The 17,925-nt window shown below is 38.6% G+C and overlaps 1 protein-coding gene across 5 annotated transcripts in view; it reads left to right on the top strand.

The window, feature by feature from the left end:
* Positions 1–17,925, top strand: part of LOC137235429 (membrane-associated guanylate kinase, WW and PDZ domain-containing protein 3) — a 512,969-nt gene that overhangs the window by 351,137 nt on the left and 143,907 nt on the right. The window lies entirely within an intron of this gene.

Raw genomic sequence — 17,925 nt, 5'->3', positions numbered from 1 at the left:
ATACGAGAAAGTTGGTAGTAGTTGACCTTTGACGTATGAAACCGTGTTGGCATGGAGATAAAAGCGAACTGCACTTATACTGAAGTTGATTGGTAACAATCTGTTCAAAACTTTAGGAATATCTGAAAGTTTAGTAATGCACCTGTAGTTCTCGACGTTCGACCTACTACCTTTTTTATACAAGGATATAATAAAATACTGTTTCCAAAGTGTCGGGAATGACGCAGATCCCAGAGATAATTCAAATAATTTTAGAATAGGTTCATATATATTTGCAGCGCAGTAATTAAGCACGCAACTGGGAACACCATCTGGTCCCGGAGAAAACGTGGGTTTCAAAGATTGATGACTCTTAAGAACAATATTACAATCAATAGCAGGATTCAAAATTGAAATCGAGCTGTATATGCGATACGGGTAATGACCGAAATGAAAACTGCTGGACGAATAGTATGACTTAAAGAATTCTGAAAATAGTTCTGCAATGTCAGCGCAAGCTTTTTATGTCCAAAACTAAATGAGGAAGGATACCCAGAAGTTTTCCGTTTGGAATTTAAGTAAAACTTTTTTGGATTTTTAAAAAATTGAGCTTTATAACAACTTAAGTATTCTTTATAACGAAGCTGGTTAAGACGGTGAAGGTTAGAACGAGCTACTAAATATTTTGCAAAGTCTATAGATGGTCCAGATTTCTTGAATCTTTTATAAAGCCTTGATTTAGTGTTATTAAGTCTAATGTAAAGATCATATTATGTTGAAGTACCACGAGTCACTCTATGGTTTAGAATATTAAGATATATGAAGTACCCTGTTAGTAAAAGAAACAACTCTGATGTATTATATTAATTATACAAGTCACCCTGTGAAAAGCAACCATGCATCCGGATTCTGGACAGCTGCCTTCTTTCCGGTTTGATCAAGAAGAAGAGAAGACGAAAATATTTCAACCAGAAAATAAAATCAACGTTTTACTATTCAATACTTTTTGCTTAAATTTGTTAAACTAGGGGAGATTAAAGCTTTCAGGTGTGGGGTTAGTATTCCACTAATCTCTTGCAGAAAAATATCGAAATAAATTGCTTGCGTACGAAAATATGCCTCCAACGCGTGGCTCAAGTAAGATGGTTACGGCAAATAATTCTAATAAGATGCAATCCGCTGTTGCTCCGGTCACTATTGGAGTTAAGAAAATAGTTACTGCTGAAAAACAAGTTTCTAAAGGTGCCATCCATAAAACTGCCGCACTTGTCACTAATACGCATTTTGCACCAACAATAACCACCAATACCGCTGCTAAACAAATCACCACTACCGCTGCATTTAATAAAATCGCTGCCACCGCTGAACTGGATACTATCCCACAATTTGTACCAACGATGACCACTGCCACCGCCGCCAAACATGGTAGTATTACCACTGCTGTCGGCAACCATATCGAGTGTACCGGCTACCATAGCTAATATCACCGCCGCACCAGTTGTTCTGCTGCACTCGAAGAAACTACCGCTGCTGCTGATCTTCCGAATGCTGAAAATTTGATTGACGACGTCACTGCTGTTTCTTCTAGCGCTGGTGTACATTTCACAGCTATAACCGATACAACTGTGTCCACTGTGGCTAACTAACTTGATTCGAATGCCTTGTCCGCTGTCCCAGTTAATTTACTGATGAATACTCCATACAGTGAGATGATGCAGCCTGTCGCTCCGACCGATAGTGTCGGTTCGTCCTTTGCTTCTGGTGAGGCTGAAAAACTAGAGGAGAAAATTAGAGTGTTGAAACTGAGGAGTGAGATGATTGAACTCCAAAACCGATTGCAGTATTTAGAAGATGAACACCAAGTATACGTAAAGAATCACATCAATTTCGAACAACTTGACGCAGCCGTTCCTAAATTCAGTGGTGACAACCACTATGATGTCAACAGGTGGCTGATTCAATTTGAGGACTATATCGAAGCAAAAAACTACAATGACAGAAGCAAGTGTTTGGCCCTACGACGGTGGTTGATTGGAACGGCCAAAGAATGCGTATTCAATCACGGTCTCGTTAACTATGCCGATCTAAAATCCTTATTGGGTACAATGTTTCAGCGTACGAATACCAGGCAAGAGGTCTATCGCCAGTTGCGGGCCCGCAAATTGAAGAGCTCGGAATCGTGCATCAGCTATGTAGTGGCCATGCAATCTATCGCATCCAAAGCTGACATTGAAGAGGGCGAATTGGGGGACATAATTATTGATGGCATCCAAGATAACAGCAACCAAATTGGAATATTTTATGGTGCAAAGACTATAACTGAACTCATCCGACTGATGAGCAACGAAGATCAAGTTTGGCTAATAAATCTGTTGCCCCACCTATTGTCCGAAACGCACCATAAAAAAAGCTACCGCCGCCGTTTCTTACGATCTAACCGCTGTCAGATGCTACAACTGTTCCCAGTTTGGGCATTACCAGAGCAGCTGCCCAAAACCACCTAGGCCTGCAGGATCATGCTTCATTTGTCATCAAATGGGTCACATTCACAATAATTGCCCGAAGAAATGAAATAGATCTGCTGTTGTTGGAGAAGTTTCCGAAGACATGCTGGATGAAAACGATTATGTAAACTTTAAACAAGCGGTAAGTGTGTCCTTTCGCAAACCAAATCGAGTTAGACTCACACGCTTTAGGGATATTTATTCTCTTTTTGATTCCGGTAGACGAATTAGTTTGATACGAAAATCTTTAATTCCGCCTCATATTGCATTGTCAACTAAAGTTACACCAACAAAGTTTATCGGTATTGGAAAACGAGGAATTTATTCGGTTGGCAAGAAACAACTCTGATGTATTATATTAATTAGACAAGTCACCCTGTGAAAAGCAACCTTGCAGCCGGATTTTGGACAGCTGCCTTCTTTCCGGTATGATCAAGAAGAGGAAAAGACGAAAATATTTGAGCCACAGAATAAAATCAACGTTTTACTACTCAATCCTTTTTGCTTAAATTTGTTAGACTAGCGGAGATTAAACTAATAAGTTGCCTTGAAAACCAAAGCGGCTTATTCACCCACAAGGTGTTTTCAAAGAAGCCGTCAAGTGTACTATAAAATATTGTAACGAATTTACGGAAATTCCTCTTATTTTACACGTTCTACTAACGTCCGTATCGCTAAATTGTTGAATAAATAACTCCAATATTCAATAATGCAAAATTGTCTATACTTCGCAACCAATAGCGTGCTTAAATCAAACTGATCTGATTACTCAGCTTCTGCTGCTTTTATTCTCTCTGCCCAAATATCTAGACGTTTGTTCTTCTAGAATCCGCTACTTGGTCACCAGTCATACGCGCGTATATTTGTTCGCACCCCGGGCAAAGCAAGCCAAATTTTAGAAATAAGGTTTTTCAATTAGAAGAAAATTTTTCTAAGCGAGGTCGCCCCTCTGCAGTGTTTGGCAAGCGCTCCGAGTGTATTTCTGCCATGAAAATCTCTCAGTGAAAACTTATCTGCCTTGCAGATGCCGCTCGGAATCGGCATAAAACTTGAAGGTCCCGTCTGGCCAATTTGTTGGGAAAATAAGAGGAGCACGACGCAAATTGGAAGAGAAGCTCGGCTTTGGATCTCTTCGGAGATTATCGCGCCTTACATTTATTTATTTATTTAACCATATACGTGTGTATATGTGAGCGAAGTAGTAGCTGATGATGACATGCGTTTGTGAATATCTCTCTGCTGCTTGTATGTATGTGTGTACATGATGATTAATTTGTTTACGTACATACAAGTGTGGCAGTTTGCTTTATTGTTGTTGTGGCTTTATTTACTTAGTATCTGAATAGTGATGTGAGTATCACTTAGTGTTACTAATATCGTCGCAATATATAAATTGCTGAATCGACATCAATGCAGTCGTAGAGATCGGACCAGTCATGGGAAGCCATCAATTCGTTAAGCATAATAAAATCAGTTTTGTAGAAGCATCTGGAGCGGGGTGGAGATATTGATTGGATCATGCGAGGTTGAGTGATATCAAATGCTATTTTAAGCGCAGGATGTAGAGGGTCTTCAGGTAAGGATAATGGTGGAATTTAAGTACGGGCAGTATCCACCGAACCATCAACAAATACTAAATCCAGTAACTTACTTCTATTATTTGGTACATTATTAATTTGATGAAGGGATGAATCCAACAGGCATTTGAGAAAACGTGTTCAATTGCAGGTGTTAAAAAGTTTGAATCACTAATATTAACCCAAGTTACTATTGGCAAATTAAAATCCTCAACAACTACAAGTCGATCATTACTTGCCAACTTAGAATGCAAGTCGCGATTTGCCAAGCTATGACTAGTATACACACGCATATCCGAGCGAGGTGGTATATAAGAACAGCAAACAATTACGCGAAAGACACCACACGAAAGTCTAACTGCTATGAATTTGATATCATAGACATCGTTCAGCGAAATAAGCTCAGATGAAAGGTTTGAATCAACAGCAATAAGAACACCTCCCGCCCTAGGGGTGCGGTCACGCCGATAAGCAACATATTTATTTGGGAATACCTCAGAATTGAAATTATCAGACTTTAGCCAGGTCTCCGTAAAAGCGATTACTTGTGCCGTCAAAGTGAAGCTATTAATGAAAAAAGGGACGAGTTTTAATCATAGGCCACGAACATTTTGGCAATTAATGATGAGATGGACGAATCAATAATTACCTTTGTGTTGTTGTCTCTGTGTTCGAAATGGGAGGAGCATCTAAGTAGTTGTAACCTCTCTTCCGGTGTGGGCAAGCTTTGGTCCCCCGTAAAGTCCCTATCGAATCCGTCCAAGCACAACGACAAATTTTCCATCGCCTTTGGTGATAAAGTGCTGTCGGATGCGAAAAAATACGCGAGCGCTTTTTGCCGGCAATATATAATGCATTCTACGGTTGACAAAGTTAGACGGAGGGCCAAAGACACGCACATAAACATTACCATCACCGCCACAGAGGTTGAAGATGCCATCGGTAAAATTAAACCATTTAAAGCAGTGGGCCCAGATGGCATAGCCATGCCGATGCTTCAAAGCCTAGGAAAAGAGGGTTTGAAATATATAGCACATGTCTTCAACATGTCCCTTTCCACCTTAGTCATTCCCGAAAAATGGAAAATGGCCAAGGTGGTCCCGCTACTAAATCCTGGGAAACCAGCTAACATAGGAGAGTCATATCGCCCGATATCTCTTCTATCGCCAGTAGCCAAGACGCTTGAAGCCATTTTGCTCCCCTATTTCAAAGCAAATGTGGCTATTGTCTTATTTCTTATTCTTCTAAAATTCTTTTCTTTTCCCTCATTTTCTGTATTTTTTTGTAATTCCCACTTGTATTTCTATTTCTTCGTTTATCTAACTCCCCGCAGAATATGCGTCTACGGGCATCCTCATATTTAATTTTTCTAACATGTAGACTATCTTTTTCCACTCTTGGTTCCTTTTCCTTTTCTTATTTATCCAGTACATTCTCACGTTTCAAAATCTTAATGTCTAGTTTTTTTCCTGCCTTTCCGGGTGTTCCTTGTTCTGGGCAGAGTGCGCGGACATCTCCGCCAGACCTCGGTTTCCCGCCTCAGGTTTAAACACACAGAAGGACGAATCTTTACCACACGCAAAACACTTCATAATGTGAAAAGAGGACTTACATTTACTGTCCTTCGCTGCTTCAGCCGGGTTCCTAATATAATAGAGTACCGGCATTCCACAAGCGAAGCACAACATGAGGTGGAATAGTGACGAACAGAACGCTTGTTTTGGGATGCTACTAACATTCTTACTGTGATTGACGGATGATTCATACACATTTGGGTTAGGATTATACGACGAAGGATTATAGGAAGGAGGATTGGGTTTCGACAAATCACGTGAAGAGGTGAGGCAGGGGCTAACTTTACTCGAAACCTTTTGCCCCTAGTATTCCTGTTAAACGCTTCAACCTCTATTTCCCAATTGTCAACATCTACCTGGCTTGCTGCTTTAACACGAGCTCTATTTTCTTTCATGAGCTTCTCTGCTCGCTTGCACTCATGTTTCAATTCATCTGGGGTCGTCAACTTGGAGCTAAAAGTCAAATTGGCCAAAAATGGCTTAAGGTTTCCTTCTATTATATTCAACACCTCTGGCTCTAGAATTTTAGTTCTCAGGCGGAAGGTGAGATCATGGTTATCGGCGTAAAACTAGTCGAAACTCTCTTACGTGAGTTGCTTCCTCTCCATGATTTCGCGGATCACCTCATAGTCCGAGTCTGCCGATTAGAGTTGGGCCAATGGTTACGTTTTTCGGCGAGAGTAGTCGAAGTGTTGATCATCTGCGTTATCTTCCAAGACCTGCCAGTACCATTTAAGCGCTGAGCCAGTCATAAACAGTGAAAATATGCAAGTAACTGCTCGTAGCTCAACTGGTACTACAATCTCATTTTCTCTACCCCAAAAACAAAACTTTCGACTGTCATTCCCTTCGGCGATCCGTCGAATCTAAGGTTCCACTTATGAAGATCGATCCGTTTTCTGCCGTAATTGTTCCTAAGCCTATCTCCGTAACTGAGTGTTACCGCTAGTTTCCCTACTTGCCCTCTCGTTGTTGTGCCCTGGTGTTGAGGTAGATGCTGGAGGAGGTGCTGCTGCTGGTTTCTGCATCGATGACTCTACGTCGGCTACGCTATTACTTAGACGCGACATATCGGCCCTCATCATCCTAAACTCGTCCATTGCCTCCAGTACGATCTCGATTTTCTGTGGGATCGTTTCCATAATTGCGTTCAAGTTGTCCATGCTATCTGCCGGCGGCGCAGTGGCTGGTGTTCTCTCCTGTTCTGTGTATCGGGTTTGCCTTAGCGACATGGCGCCTCCGAACGCTCCTCCCATTGCCAAAACCTCCAATGGATCAGACATCTCTAGCATTGACAGCTTGCGTGAAAAGCTTAAAGATTTGTCGGCGTTGTCTACGACAACAGTGTTGGATACCGCGAACTCTTTTCTTCCCTTTTCCCTAGACTCAAGATTTCCAAAACTCTTAGCAGAACAACGGTTTAGAAAATCGGTTGGCAAGAAGTCTATACAGACCCAACTACCTGGTTCTCGAATATTCTAGAAATGCTTCGAGTGGCCGGCCTTCGTCTTTTGCTATTAAAAGTCCCTAATCCTAACCTTCGTATATCTCCTTCCCCTTGTTGCCTATCCATGTACCACTAAGATGAGGTACACAAAGAAAGCTAGTATGATCCAAAACTATGGTTCCAAAATTTAGTTTCAAAGGTTATGAAAGAATAAAAAAAAAAGGTTATCAATAAAATTTAAAATTCCCAAAAAAAAAAAATATAATATCAAACGACGAAATTCGCGATGTAATAGACTCCCAAAAATTCGAAAGCTAGCGTAAAAAACAGCTGTAAATTAAATCTTATAAAGATTTGTATTCGACAGGTGTTATATATATCAATGTACGTGTGTGTTAAGGATATGCAAACAAAATTCAATAATTAATGTGTAGAAATCAATTCAATATCAAAATATAAAAAAAATTACTATGTGTGGAATAATATATATGTATTCATGTAAGATTAACATATAAATGTGTATGCGCATGTGTGTGAAAATTTCTTAAACGTATGGACTATTAAAATTTAGCGAGGTTCAACATTCAGTATCCTCTACAGAATTCAAAACGTGGTAGGAAAAATAAAACGAAAAAAAAATAGATTTATAAAAAAAAAAATAATTGAAATTCAGTACTGGCTCTAAAACTCTATATTTTGTTTGCTTAGTCCTATTGGTATTACACCAGATTATTATGATTAAGAAATTTTATTAGAAAAATATAAAAAAAATTAATAAGAAAATCAAAACAAAATTTCCACCTTTAACTTAAATTCGGTCGCTTATAGTTTCTAGAAACTAACTTATTAAAATAGTGTAAACAAAACTTAACGAGAGAGAGAGCAAAAAAATTAGATTAAAATTCCAATTGGATGTGTTTTTTTTTTGTTAAATTTTGATCTAAGCCTAAATTTATTTTGACATTAACTTAAAAACTAATATTTCCTAATAGTGTGGATATGATTTTTAGGCGCGCTTTTTTGAAAGCTTAGTAACATTTGTTCGGATTTTTACAGTATTTGTTTTTCAATACTTCCGCTGTTACTATTATATCAATATGATCATATGTATTTAATTAGCGAGCTTTGCTCATTTTGCTTTATACAATGGTTTTTATACTCAGTTGAGCAGAGCTCACAGAGTTTATTAACTTTTATTGGATAACGGTTCGTTGTACAGGTATAAAGGAATCGAGATAGATATAGACTTCTATATATCAAAATCATCAGGATCGAAAAAAAATTTGATTGAGCCATGTCCGTCCGTCCGTCCGTCCCCACGTCCGTCCGTTAACACGATAACTTGAGTAAATTTTGAGGTATCTTGATGAAATTTGGTATGTAGGTTCCTGAGTACTCATCTCAGATCGCTATTTAAAATGAACAATATCGTACTATAACCACGCCCACTTTTTCGATATCGAAAATTTCGAAAAACCGAAAAAGTGCGATAATTCAATACCAAATATGGATAAAGCGATGAACTTTTGTAGGTGAGTTGAACTTATGACGCAGAATAGAAAATAAGTAAAGTTTTGGACAGTGGGCGTGGCACCGCCCACTTTTAAAAGAATGTAATTTAAAAGTTTTGCAAGCTGTAATTTGGCAGTCGTTGAAGATATCATTATGAAATTTGGCAGGAACGTTACTCCTATTACTATATGTAAGTTTTATAAAAATTATCAAAATCGGATAACGAAACGCCCACTTTAAAAAAAAATTTTTTGTTAACCCTTCTGCGTCATTAAGGTCATTTGATGACCTTTTTAAGATAAAATTGCCGATATCTTGAAAACGAAAGCATTATTAAAATTTCCTGTTACCTTATCCTAAATAATATTATTTTACTTTTAAATTGACAAAAAAAAATATTTTTTTGCATTAGTAAAAAAGTTATTCATAAACTTCCTTATTTGCCATTAGGGTCATCTGGTGACCACAGGCAAATTAATATATACAGTTCAAACAACCATTGAAGCAATCGAATAATTTTGTATCAACTGTTACTCAAATCCACAAAAATACCCTAAAATATAAAGAAAAATGTTGGGTGTGCTCTCTCAGCGCCATCTGTGATTTCGGCATAAGAATAATATGAATATAACAGCTGTTCCACTTTTTGAATCCGAATTCGAATTTATATATGAGTAGGCTTTGCTTTGATAGATGATTTCAAAAAAAGTAGCCGTTTTGTTTTAGATAGTTATAGTAGGCTGTGATTAATTCAAATGAAATAATTTGAAACAATAGCTGAGAGACCAAAAATACATATATGTTAGTAAACTTTTTCAACTTGGCGGAGGAAGAAGTTTTTGAAAGTGATAAAGTGAATTAGAAAATTGGCAAAAATATTGAAAGCATGGATAGACCTAGTGTAAGTGTTATTTTCTATTTAGTGAAATTCAACATATTGTTGAAACATTTATTTTGTACAGTGTTCGAGGTTATGTACTGAAAGGCAACTGCAGCAAATGGTAGATGAGATTTTCGATATTGATGATGAATAGATGACTGCAGTGATGTGAATGATGAAACCTTCGAAATTGAAGAGATTTTAGAGGATGAAAGCTCTGATTCTGATTCTGATACCCAATCTGAGCATGGCTATGAAGAAAATTCAGCATCATAAAAGTGTAGTGTGGTCGTTATCACATACTTCACCGGAAAGATCAAGGGTAACAAAAGAAAATATTATTCCAGGAAAACCTGGAATCACACAGTACGCTGTGCATCGTAAACTTCACTCAAAAGTTCATTTGACCTTTGCTTCACAAAGGAGATGAAAAAAATTGTAATAGTGTTTAGTAACATGGAAGGTACTAAGAGAAGCCCTGATAAATTCCAGAAAATAGATGAAATTTAGTTCGACGCGTATCTTGGCGTATTGCTTTTGGCAGGTAAATAACTAAGTTCAAGACAAAATATCCCATGATTTTAAATTTAACCACTTCATACAGGTGTTTACAGATCGCAATCTGAAAGCTTATGTAGCCTTTGGGATGAAACGCACGGAAGGCCAATATTCCGTAGTATTATGTCCCAGGGTCGTTTCAGTGAAATCAGCAGAATTCTTCGCTTTGATGATAAAGAAAACCGCAGATCACTGAGACTCACTGACAAGCTGGCACCCATTCGAGATTTATATCAAAAATGTGTTGAAAATCTTCCCTACTTGTTTGCACCGTACGAAAATGTTACAGTAGATGAACGCTTAATCCCATTCAAGGGAAGATGTCCATTTATGGTTTACATGCCCAGTAAACCTCATAAGTACGGTTTGAAAGCTTGGGTAGCAGCCGATGTCCGCACGAAGTTCTGCCTGAATTTTCAAATATACTTGGGAAAAGAGTCAATAAACTCACAGCCAGAAAGAAACCAAGGACAGCGCGTTGTTCTGGATCTGGTGAGCTCCCACCCTGGCCGTAACATAACAACAGATAATTTTTTCACAACGTACGAATTGGCGCAAGAACTACTCAAACGAAATATTACTCTTGTTGGTACGGTGCGAGGTAACCGAAGGTTCCTTCCAGTATGCAGTACTAAAAAAGAGGATCGTAAACTGCCTGTATTTTCAAGTAGATTTTTCTTCAGCCAGCAAGTTTCGGTGGTACATAATATTCCTAAGAAATACAAAATTGTCACAGTTTTAAGCACTCTGCATCACGGAAAAGATGTGATTCCAAGAAATCCAGAAAAGCTACCAGAGATTATTTCATACTACAACAGCACGAAAGGAGGAATAGATACAATTGATCAATTGGTAGAAACATATTCCTGTAAAAGGCAAACAAAACGATGGCCTGTAGCTTTTTTTAACAATATGATTCATATATATCTGCTCTCAATGGATTTGTTTTGTGGACTGAAGTGAACCCCGAATGGAATTCGTCCAAAACTTATAAAAGGAGGCTTTATTTAGAAGAGTTTGGATTAGCTCTCGCGTTTGAGCATATGCAGCGGAGAGAACGTGTTCCAAGATCACAAGCATCGGCATCAATTATCCAAAAAATTAGAACCGAGTCTGAGCAACCAAACACACCAACGACTGAGCCTAGCCGTAAAAGGAAAGCGAGTCAAAGAGTACCTTGCGCTATCTGTCCATCGGTAAACGTCGGAAGACTTATGAGCACTGTAAGGTATGTGGAACTGCTGTATGCCCTCAGCATCGGACTACGGTCTCTACCACAACTTCTTATTGCGGAAACCATGCTCCATAAACTTAAAAATAATTTCTTGAATGAAATAATAAGAAATCTTTTTATTTTAATGTGTTTAAACATGAATTCAATTTTTTTTAAACCTATGTTATATTTTTTGGACTGAAATATATGCGTGGTCATTTCGTGACCTTAATGACTAATTTGTAAGTTTTTCTTAATAATGCAGAAGGGTTAAGTCAAATTTTAACAACAAAATTTAATATCTTTACAGTATATAAGTAAATTATGTCAACATTCAACTCCAATAATGATATGGTGCAACAAAATACAAAAATAAAAGAAAATATCAAAATGAGCGTGGCTCCGCCCTTTTTCATTTAATTTTTCATACTTTTAATGCCATAAGTCGAACAAAAATTTACCAATCACTGTGGGCTTAGTTTCTGGGACTATAATTTATTCCTGTGAAAAAGGGTGAAATCGGTTAAAGCCACGCCCAGTTTTTATACACAGTCGACCGTCTGTCCTTCCGCTCTGCCGTTAACACGATAACTTGAGCAAACATCGATATATCTTCACTAAACTCAGTTCACGTACTTATCTGAACTCACTTTCTATTGGTATAAAAAATGGTCGAAATCCGACTATGACCACGCCCACTTTTTCGATATCGAAAATTACCAAAAACGAAAAACATGCCATGATTCTATACCAAATACAAAAAAAGGGATGAAACGTGGTATTTGGATTGGTTTATTGACGCAAAATATAACTTTAGAAAAAAAATTTGTTAAATGGGTGTGACACCTACCATATTAAGCAGAATGAAATGAAAAAGTTCTGCAGGGCGAAATAAAAACCCCTTGAAATCTTAGCAGGAATACTGTTCGTGGTATTATATATATAAATAAATTAGCGGTATCCAACAGATGATGTTCTGGGCCACCCTGGTCCACATTTTGGTCAATATCTGGAAAACGCCTTCACATATACAGCTACCACCACTCACTTTTAAAAGCCTCATTAATACCTTTAATTTGATACCCATATCGTACAAACACATTCTAGAGTCACCCCTGGTCCACCGCTATGGCGATATATCGAAAAGGCGTCCACCTATAGAACTAAGCCCCACGCCCTTTTAAAATACTCATTAACACCTTTCATTTGATACCCATATCGTACAAGCATATTCTAGAGTCACCCTGGTCCACCTTTATGGTGATATCTGGAAAAGGCGACCACTTATAGAACTAAGGCCCACTCCCTTTTAAAAAGACTCATTAACACCTTTCACTTGATACCCATATCGTACAAACAAAGTCTAGAGTCACCCCTGGTCCACTTTATGGCGATATCTCGAAAAGGCGACCACCTATACATATACCACCACTCCCATTTAAAACCCTCATTACCCCTTTCATTTGATAACCATATCGTACAAACAAATTTTAGAGTCAACCCTGGTCCACCTTTATGGCAATATCACGAAAAGGCGTCCACCTATAGAACTAAGGCTTACTCCCTTTTAAAACGCTCATTACCCCTTTCATTTGATACCCATATCGTACAAACAGATTCTAGAGTCACCCCTGGTCCCCCTTTATGGCGATATCACGAAATGGCGTCCACCTATGAAACTACGGGTCACCCCTTTTAAAGTACTCATTAACACCTTTCATTTGATACCCATATCGTACAAACAAATTCTGGAGTCACCCCCGGTCCTCCTTTATGCCGATATCTCGAAAAGGCGACCACCTATACAACTACTACCACTCCCTTTTAAAACCCTCATTAATACCTTTAATTTGATACCCATATCGTACAAACACATTCTAGAGTCACCCATGGTCCACCTTTATGGCGATATCTCGAAAAGGCGTCCGCCTATAGAATTAAGGCCCGCTCCCTTTTAAAATACTTATTAACACCTTTCGTTTGATACCCATACTGTACAAACGCATTCTAGAGTCACCCTGGTCCACATTTTTGCCGATATCTGGAAAAGGCGACCACCCATACGACTACCACCACTCCCTTTTAAAACCCTCATTAATACCTTTAATTTGATACCCATATCGCACAAACACATTCTAGAGTCACCCCTGGTCCACCGTTATGGAGATATCCCGAAAAAGCGTCCACCTATAGAACTAAGCCCCACGCCCTTTTAAAATACTCATTAGCACCTTTCGTTTGATAATCATATTGTATAAACACATTCTAGAGTCACTCCTGGTCCACCTTTATGGCGATATCTCGAAAAGGCGTCCACCTATAGAACTAATGCTCACTCCCTTTTAAAATACTCATTAACACCTTTCGTTTGATACCCATATTGTACAAACGCATTCTAGAGTCACCCCTGGTCCACCTTTATGCCGATATTTCGAAAAGGTGACCATCTATACAACTACAACCACTCCATTTTAAAACCCTCATTAATACCTTTAATTTGATACCCATAGCGTACAAACACATTCTAGAGTCACCCCTGGTCCACCTTTATGGCCATATCTCGAAAAGGCGTCCACCTATAGAACTAAACCCCACGCCAGTTTAAAATACTCACTAACACCTTTCGTTTGATACCCATATTGTACAAACGCATTCTAGAGTCGCCCCTGGTCCACCTTTATGCCGGTATTTCGAAAAGACGACCACCTATACAACTACCACCACTCCCTTTTGAAATATTCATTAACACCTTACGTTTGATACCCATATTGTACAAACGCATTCTAGGGTCACCACTGGTCCACCATTATGGCGATATCTCGAAACGGCGTCCACCTGTGGAACTAAGGATCACTCCCTTTTAAAATACTCATTAACACCACTCATTTGATACCCATATCGTACAAACAAATTCTAGAGTCAACCCTGATCCACCTTTATGGCTATATCCCTAAATGGCGTCCACCTATAGAACTATGGCCCAATCCCTCATAAAATACTCTTTAAATTCATTTGATATACATTTCATATAAACACATTCCAGGGTTACCCTCGGTTTATTATCCTACATGGTTATTTTCCCTTATGTTGTCACCATAGCTCTCAACTGATTATGTGATATTCGGTTACACCCGAACTTAGCATTCCTTGCTTGTTGTTATTGATATTAGAGAAAAATTGTAAATTTACAAATGGCGATGGTTACTAGGACATGTTTCTGAATTTCACTTCTTCATTAGCTAGCTTTTCGGGAGCTGAGCATTGAACTCGAATCTCCAACATTCATATCAGTGCAAAGGCAGATGCCCTTAGCTGCTGAGCCATATGAATGTCTCGTTGTTCGCTGTACAATTGGTGTCTAAAAGTTGCCTTTTTGTTTCTATTCCTTTTAATCACCATGTAGACACACACACTTAGTATGTAGTTTATTCCTAATAGTGTGGATATGATTTTTAGGCGCGCTTTTTTGAAAGCTTAGTAACATTTGTTCGGATTTTTACACTATTTGTTTTTCAATACTTCCGCTGTTACTATTGTATCAATATGATCATATGTATTTAATTAGCGAGCTTTGCTCATATTGCTTTATACAATTGTTTTTGTTATTGATATTACAGAAAAATTGTAAGTTTACAAATGGCGATGGTTACTAGGGCATGTTTCTGAATTTAAGTTTGTGGCAACTCCCCACACAAGGGTCATTTTCAACATACGTCTGGCAACTATCTATCACCTATGACAGATGACTGACACTTCCTGTTCTCTTCTTCTTATTATTATTATTATTATTATTCATTCTGCCATGTGCACGATTAACAACAAACTTTTGTGTATAGTAATTTATATTGAAATATATCTGTTCAATCAGTTGTAGAATATCGTGCTGTTCACTCTTTCATTTGCGCACCAAAAACTGGTGACCCCGAGAAAAGAATATTTTGCCAAAATCAAATATTGGACGTGAATGAAAGCAAAATGCCTGCCAGTGAAGAACTTGCTGAACAAATTGAATCGCTTAAAATTCAATTAAACGAGGCATTGTCCATAAGTGCACAGCAGTCGTCAGGACAGAATGGATTCTCCTCGGCAAACCAAATAACATCTGTCTCGGAATCAAATTCACGCAGTTTTATGAAAACGATCCGGAACTATGGTTCGTCATCGTAGAATCACATTTTGAGGCACGAAAAATAACCTCACATAAATCAAAATACTTGCACACTGTCGCAAACTTATCAAGCAAAGTAGCTTTGCAAGTAAGGCAATTGCTACTTGAACCATTCAACGACGAAAAATACGACAAACTGAAGCAATAACTCATATCAATCTACTCAGAAACGGCAACAATAAAATTCGAGAAGTTGATTTCCAACGTGCCGCTGGGTGACATGAGGTCATCACAGGCGTTACAAAAAATTAAATCCCTCGCAACGAAAGACGTTGGCGATGATTTCATCAAGAATCTATGGATGAAAAGCTTTCACAAACAACGAGAACTGTTTTGGCCGCATCAAAAGATAAGTTAGATGACCTCGCATAGATCGCCGACCGAATGTGGGAAGTTTCAGACAAAGTAACCATTTCCTGCGTTGAAAAAACCGCGCCATTGGAACAAACGTTAGAAATAATCCAATAAAAATTTTACAAATTATCCAATCGGCTAAGTGCAATCTACTCGGCGAGAACACACACGCATCGAAAACGGGGCCGGTCAACAAACAAAAAGCGAAACGACAAAGAAGATAACGATAATAGCGACGTATGCTGGTATCACCGCAAACTGGGACACAATGCGAAAAACTGTCGTTCACCATGCTCGCTTAAAGCAAAACAAAAAAACTAACGTGTGCAGTTTCGACACAGGCTTCGACGCTATGCACGACATCTAAACGCCTGTTTATCCACGACAAACTAACCGACACTGACTTTTTAATAGATTCTGGTGCTGATCACTCTATACTAAGACCAACTCATCGTATGAAAGAAAAATTACGTAGCAGCTACAACAATGCCAAAGTAGAAGAGTACGCACAATATTACGCGGCAAATGGAAAAACTCTCACAATACCAGGACAATTCGAGACAGCGATTTTATCAACTCATTCAAACGTAAAATGAACAACACCAGACCTCGTGAAACCTCCTTCCACGATTCACCATCAATTTTCATACATCCGGATCTTCCGAATGCCAAGTATGTATTTGTGCGAGTCGATGGCCACAAAACAGCACTACAAGTTCCATACTGTGGCCCATTCGAAGTACGAAAACATGGAAAAAAACATTTTAAACTCAATATCAACGGAGAAAACAAAATCGTGTTAATAGATCGTCTGAAACCCGCATTTACTGAAAAGCAAACCGACGAGCCAAACTACGAGTTAAATTGTCAAAAGCAAGATAAAATAGAGTCACAGGCACCAATAAAACAAACTAGATAAGGGAGACGAATAAAAATTCCTGATCGGCTGGGTCATTAGCGGGGGAGTCATGTGGCAACTCCCACACAAGGGTCATTGGCAACATACGTCTGGCAACTATCCATCACCTATGACAGATGACTGACACTTCCTGTTCTCTTCTTCTTCTTATTATTATTATTATTCATTCTGCCATGTGCACGATCAACAACTAACTTTTGTGTATTGTAATTTATATTGAAATCTATCTGTTCAATCAGTTGTAGAATATCATGTTGTTCACTCTTTCATTTGCGCACTACAACTTCTTCATCAGCTAGCTTTTCGGGAGCTGAGCATTGAACTCGAATCTCCAACATTAATATCAGTGCAAAGGCAGATGCCTTTAGCTGCTGAGCCATATGAATGTCCCGTTGTTCGCGGTAAAAGCTAGCTGATGAAGAAGTGAAATTCAGAAAACCATCGCCATTTGTAAACTTACAATTTTTCTCTAATATCAATAACTACAAGTAAGGAAGGCTAAGTTCGGGTGTAACCGAACATTATATACTCAGTTGAGAGCTATGGTGACAACATAAGGGAAAATAACCATGTAGGAAAATGAACCGAGAATAACCCTGGAATGTGTTTGTATGACATGTGTATCAAATGAATTTAAAGAGTATTTTATGAGGGAGTGGGCCATAGTTCTACAGGTGGACGCCATTTAGGGACATCGCCATAAAGGTGGATCAGGGGTGACTCTAGAATTTGTTTGTACGATATGGGTATCAAATGAAAGGTGTTAATGAGTATTTTAAAAGGGAGTGATCCTTAGTTCCACAGGTGGATGCCGTTTCGAGATATCGCCATAACGGTGGACCAGGGGTGACCCTAGAATGCGTTTGTACAATATGGATATCAACCGGAAGGTGTTAATGAGTATTTCAAAAGGGTGTGGATTTTAGTTCTATAGGTGGACGCCTTTTAGAGATATCGCCATAAAGGTGGACCAGGGGTGACTCTAGAATCTGTTTGTAAGATATGGGTATCAAATTAAAGGTATTAATGACGGTTTTAAAAGGGAGTGGTGGTAGTTGTATAGGTAGTCATCTTTTCGTGATATCGGCATAAAGGTGGTCCAGGGGTGACTTTAGAATGTGTATGTACTATATGTGTATCAAACGAAGGGTATTAATGTGTATCTTAAAATGGCGTGATGCTTAGTTCTATAGGTGGACGCCTTTTCGAGATATCGCCATAAGGGTGGACCAGGGGTGAC

The sequence above is a fragment of the Eurosta solidaginis genome, chromosome X (assembly GCF_040869045.1).
Source record: "Eurosta solidaginis isolate ZX-2024a chromosome X, ASM4086904v1, whole genome shotgun sequence".
Taxonomy (NCBI): domain Eukaryota; kingdom Metazoa; phylum Arthropoda; class Insecta; order Diptera; family Tephritidae; genus Eurosta; species Eurosta solidaginis.
This window is presented reverse-complemented; position numbering and strand designations above follow the sequence as displayed.